Raw genomic sequence first — 6,622 nt, forward strand, 5'->3', positions numbered from 1 at the left:
GCAGATTTCAATACTTTTACACTTTCAGGTCGAGAACTAACGAGTTCTGAAATTTTCTCTTGCGGGATTTCTGCCCAGGGTTCACACAAAAGGGTTAGTGATTCTGCCTGTGATGTTGGTTTTGTGGACTTTTTCCAGACATCTCGATCATATATGGCCCAGAGGTGTTCAATGGGATTCATGTCAGGAGACTGACTTGGCCATGGAAGCCGCTTGATCCCATTTCGGTCCTGCCATTCTTTGGTCTTTTTTTGGAGTGTTGCATGGAGCTCCATCTTCCATGAACAGAGTGTTGTTTTTGACCCTCTGACCAGTGGAGAAGACGAGAAGTCCATCCTCAAGGATAGAAATGTATATCGTGGAGTTGATGTTGCCAACACACTCCACAAGCTCTGACCGACCAACGCTCCAGATTTCTCCCCACACAATCACTGAAAAACCACCGTGTTGGACAGTTGGCTGCAATCGGTTCAAAGAGAACTCTTCACGGGGAAGTCTTCAGACCCAAACGTGTCCACTGTTAGAAAGTAGAGCAAATTGTGACTCATCAGAAAAAAATTGAGTTTGCCAAACCTCCAAGGGTCTGTTGGCCATCTCATCAGCCCACTTCTTTCTCCTTTGAATGTTGGCTGGTCTAAGAAGAGGTTTTCTCCAAGCTGCTCTCCCATCGTAGCCCAGGTGATGAAGGTACCGCACGGCAGTTCTTGATCTAACTTGGACCTCCTCTGCAACATCTGCTGCCTTGCAACAGGGAGTTTTCTCAATGGACCGCTTAACAGCTCAAAGACACCTTTCTGAGGACCCAGATCCACCAGAACGGGAAGCTGTGGATTCCTTGCCTTCGCTGGTGAATTGCACAATCACCCGATTGACCATAGAAAGTGGAATGCCAAGGTTCTGAGCTATCTGATGTTGGCTGGCTCTACCTTCCAAATGGCCAACAATTCGTCTTCTTTGAATATCGAAAAGTTTGTGCGCTCCCTGGTTTCGGGGCAGAGTTAATTGTCATACAAGACCCAGGAACTAAGTTTCTGCAAATAAATCGTCGAATATTAGTACAAATCACTGAGTAAAACTGCATTATACTGATGAAATAAAGATGTTTAACGTGTCTATTTACTTCTATCATGTATCTGTACTTTCTCACCAACCCTCGAAAAGAGGTTCAATCATTCAAACTCTTAGGTCTCACTCTCAGCCATGATCTCACTTGGGCAAGCCACATTTCAAAATTGGCCTCTAAAGCCAGACACTGACTGGGCATCCTCCGAGGCACACCTGAGCTCCTATCCACCTACAAGGTTTTCATCCACAGCTCGATTAAGTACTCCTCTCCCGTCTGGGCTGGCTCCCTGCCTCACATCTTGCTCAGCTTTATGCCATGGAAACTAAGGCCTTCAATATCATTGCACTCTCTCGCGGTGAAGCTGAGTCTATGGGCCTCTCACATCGCCATCGCCGACAGGTCGGTGGTCTCTCTGTCTTCTTCTGACACATTTCTGGACGTGCTCTTTCCGCCCCCAGGTATATGAAGGATACACGTGGTTCACCATCAACCCTCTTCTGGTGAAACTACCTAAATCCAGGATCACTGCTCACCTCCACTCATTTATTCCTCCTTTTCCCACCTGTGGAACCACCTTCCATACTCTGCAATCTTATTCTTCCCTCCAGGTCTTCAAGACAGCTGTTCGCCACCATCTCAAGTCATCCCCCATCCAACATGATCTTTTCTACACCCATTAAATCACTCTGCACCCCTCCCAAAATTTTGCTCATGTCTCCATATTGTCCACCCTTTGCATTCTCCCTTACTCATCGTCATTACCTGCATCCCTTATTTGTCCATCTCCTTGTCAGTGTGCTTTCTCCCTCCACCCTGCTGTTGGTGTTTCCCCTTTCTCCTTCATGCTGTTCCCTTTGTTGTATTGTGTCCTGATTTGTTCTGTGTATTAAAGCAAGTATTAAAAAAAAGTCCTTGTCACACATCCAAACTGTCCACCAAGTTTTGTCCCAACCCGTCCAAAACATTTTGAGGTACTGTGTCGTGCTATATTTCAATGTTGGTCCTATCTCTCACTGGTGAAGAATGACTGAAAAAATTCTAGTATCCAGGTCTGGATCCGGATCTTCAGCAAAATTGAATCAATTCGTCCTTGCCGCACACCCAAGTTGTCCAGAAACTTCCGTCCAAATCCGCCCATAACGTTTTGAGATATCCTGCTCACAGACAGGGGTGAAAACAACCTCCATCCACCTTTGGTGGTAGAGGTAACTACTCTCTAACTGAAACACCTTTTAACATCTATAAACAACCGGTGATGGCAGATGAGCCTGTAGCCGCATCATTTTGCCTTTGGTTTCAAAATAGTTCAATACCCTTTAATTTTGCTTCATATGGTGGTTATTTACTCTTTGGAATTTCTGGTGGGGGGTTTGGCGTTATGTGGGAGGTTACCATTGTGGAGTAATATAGACTGGACTTGGAATGCAAACGTTTCAGATGACTTTTCTTCCATGCTAAACTGGTGCCCCGGCCATGATCCAAATGGACAGACTAGGGGTTGCAAGCACGCAACGAGTCGCAGTGAACGGACAGCCAGTCGTGCCCTCCCGGGCACTGAACCGGCTTCATAGTCCGGCGGAAATGTGAAAAAGCATGTTGTGGCGTCATTATGAAGTTTTTGGGTTGATTCATCATCTCTGAGCTATCCTGAATCAGAATCAGCCGGGTGCCCCAGACTCGCATCCTTGAGGAATTTTTTTCGAGGCGAAAAACAAAATGGCCACCACCGACTTTCGATAAATTCTGTTTTGGGCTATATCTTCATTTCTAATGCACTTACAAACACAATTTTGGTGTCTATTATTATGTTTTCATGGTCAAGGAATCCAATAATTATAAAATTGAAGGTGTAAAAATTGAAAATTGAATGTAAATTTCAGCAACAGCACAACAGTGTTACCTGGGAATACGACATCCTCTCGTTCTTTGTGGACTGACCACCTGTGTATTGACCCTCCAGAACTGTTTGCTTATCTGATTGCTGAATGCCATCCTATTGCTGCCAGGTCATGCTGGTACAGCTTCGATAATAATCAGAAACTTATTGAGAAAGAAACCCAGCGGTTGTTACATGAAGGAATCATCAAACTGAGTAATTCCCTGCGGCGTGCGCAGGTCGTTGTCACGAAGGATGAAACCTACTAAGGATCAACAGATTTATGTTACTTGATGGGTACCAGCTTCCTCATATCGACGAGACAGTCAATAAGATCGCTCAGCATCACATCTTCAGCACCATCGATTTTGAGTAGTGCCTACCACCAAGTGCCCATAAAGAACAAAGACAAGCCATATACGGCCTTCAAATTCACTGGAGGCCTCTACTAGTTCACTCGAGTCCCATTTGGCGTCACGGACGGTGTGGCTTGTTTTCAACATATTGTTATAGTTTCACCGGGACGTTGGCCGCGACACGACCGCCAGACGGAGCCGCGAGTTTGCCCGGCTCGATCGCCCGGAATTTCAGATCGCTGGCCCGGAAAAATCCGAGTCGACGGGTCCTTGTTATTTTGGACCGAAATCCACCAATGGGTAGACCACGTGGGATAGGGTCGATTGCCAACTTCAATTTACCTAAATACCCACGTGGTCCAGCTAGCCTGGTGTTGGCGCAGTGGTTAGGGCAGTGGCTTGGGACCCAAAAGGTCCTGAGTTCAAGCCCCATTGGGACACTGAATTTATATATATATATATATATATATATATATATATATATATATATATATATATATATATATATATATATATATATATATATATATATATATATATACCAAGTCGAAAACACCAGGGGGTTGACTCAGCCTGCCATCCTTCCGAGGTCGGCGAAATGAGTACCAGTTGTACTGGGCCCGGTGTATGCCCCGGTTAGAATAGGTGTACCATATCCCTGTGTGTCGAAAGAGGTGACCAGGGTTGCGTCAGGAAGGGCATCCGGCGTAAAAACCTATGCCAAATCATTATGCAGAAACAAAAACTAATTAGACAGTTGATCCGCTGTGGCGACCCCTAACAGGAGCAAGCCGAAAGAAGAAGAAGAAGAAGACCCACGTGTCCAGCTACCGGGGAATTTCACCCTCAACGGAACTCGTACGGAAACAAGCTGCTTACCAAGCTCGTTCCGCGAGCGATTCCGAGCGGTTTTAATCGCCAAGTTCCGTCGGCCGGATTATCCCGTTACTCCAGCAATGGCTGCTAATTTCCCACAACACGCGACACGCTCAGTCAATGGAAGAATTGACGCGATGAGCTGAGCACATTCAACAAATGGGGATATTTATTACAGATAATGGGGGAAGTTAGGGAGCACGCAAGGGAAGATTTAAACCGATTACTGAAGAGGCAATGCAAGTATATACAGCGAAGGCACTTAAACAATTCTCTACTTGCCGGACTGGCGCCACAAACACACACACTGACAGAAGAATGGGACCCTGTGGGTCTTTAATGGGCTCTCCAGCCGAGGAGGACAGTCCAGCTGTGAGTCAGGGCTGCAGGCTACCTGGCTGCGAGCGCACGGCTGGACGTCCTCGTCTTTCCGGGACTCCGGGTACCCTCGTCGATCCGGCACGGCGGAACCCAAGCACGAGGGAACGCTTGAGGGCTGCAGCAGACCACGGAGCCAGGCGGAGAGTGGCGACGAGAAAGCTGAGGAACCAGAATCAGGACGACGAAAAAAGAGTGCTTCAAAGCCGTCGCGGACTCCTCCTCTTGTCGGCCCCCTCCCGTGCCGCCGACCACTCCTCTTTTCCTCACTCGCCTTTCCAATGGACAGGAAACATCGTGCGACTCCTTGTCCGCCCCCCATTGGACAGGCGTGCAGTAGGCAGGGCGCTCCCACCCCTCTGGGCGGAGTCTCCAGCGGAGGCGTCTGTGGCTCCGCCCACCGCTTCACCTCCGACCGCGTGTTTAATGGCGATCGCCTCGAGTCGGAGGCGGGGCGTGGAAGACGCCTACTCCCTGCCGATTGGCCACGGAGGGACGCCATGCCTATGCTGGACTCTGCCCATGCACGAGCCTGAAGAATGTCACTGCGCCGGTTCCAGGTTGGGAGCGAGAATGGCACCGTTGTTGTTGGTGGGATATCCTAATAACAATCGTAGGGCATTCACATTTAATTACCCATTAGACGAGGGAGAGGACTATCTATAAAACACATACTTAACGAGATAACTAAGCTAAAGGAACCTGAATGTCTGTGTGCTCATGGCTTCCAGATTCGCAACAATATTATGGATTTATTCATTAAGGAGGAGAATCTTGCTGGAACGTTTGCTTACCAAGACAATCTGACTGTCTGTGGCATGACACAAGCCGAGCACAATGTCAACCTGATGCAGTTTGTTGAAGCAACGAAAAGGAAGAGCATCGGCTATCATGAAGATAAATGTGTGTTTTCGACCACGAGGCTCAGCATCCTGAGCTATATAGTAGAAGATGGTCAAATGCAGCCCGATCCTGAACGTCTCATAACATGAAGTCTCTCAACTGGATCCTTGGGTTCTTGGTCCACTGTTCTCAGCGGATTCATGACTACTCAAGCCATTAATGACCAGGAAACCGCCGTATTCATCCTGACACTTGGCCCCGATAGAAGATGCGAAGGAATGTGAACAACAAAATTATACACCTCACGATTCGGGGAGTGCGACCGGCAGAGTTTCGCTGGAAACGAATGGTCCTAGATTCGTGCCCGCTGAAGTTCTTGAGCAAAGTGCTGAGAATAACGTTGATTTGCAACCTTTGCGACGATCAGAACATGTTCGTTGAACCCCTATCTCTCTGGGCCTCGAAGTAGTGTCTTTTCTGAGCAAGGGTAGAATGACAGTTGTGTTCGATTGTTCCTGAGGTTTTGTGATTGTGAGAGTATGATTGTTTGACAGTTTTTTTTTTTTAATGACTTTTGTGCTTTGCTTATTCTTCTCTTTTATTATTGTTGCAGATGCCACTCGACATTTTTGTGCCGATTAAAGCCAACTGAAAGGTCTACTCATTTACTTCTGCTTCACCAGCTATAAACTGTTATCCCAGCGTTTCACAGGCAGGGCGATTCATCAATGTGTGTGCCGTGCCTCGGATGGATGTTAAACTGAAATCCCGTCTGCTGGCATTCGTCGGTGGACGTTAAAGATCCCCCAGTTTCCTTTGTGAAGAGTCGGTGAGCTATTGTTGGCACCATTGCCAAATTCCAAATTCCTGCCCAAACCACCAGAGGGCATTGCATCAGTAGCACAGCCACACTCTCAGCTCATGATGCTACCCTGCGGCTTTGTGCTGCATACGAATGAACGAACAAATCTATATCACACGTCGGTCACCTTTTCCTCGTTGAACAAACTAGCAGATTTCATTTTCTTATGGATACAGGGGCAGAGGTGAGCATTGTGCCACCGTCTGTCACTGAATGGGGAAATCGACAGGAATATTCATTACATGGCACCAACAACAATGCTATTACTACTTTTGGTGAATGTCTCCTCCAACTTGATTTGGGTTTACGTTCTCATTTCTGTGGATAATTACTATTGCCGATACTAACTACCCTATCCTCGGTGT

The sequence above is a fragment of the Eptatretus burgeri genome, chromosome 13, assembly GCF_056783735.1.
Source record: "Eptatretus burgeri isolate ZD-2024b chromosome 13, Ebu_testis_v1, whole genome shotgun sequence".
Classification (NCBI taxonomy): domain Eukaryota; kingdom Metazoa; phylum Chordata; class Myxini; order Myxiniformes; family Myxinidae; genus Eptatretus; species Eptatretus burgeri.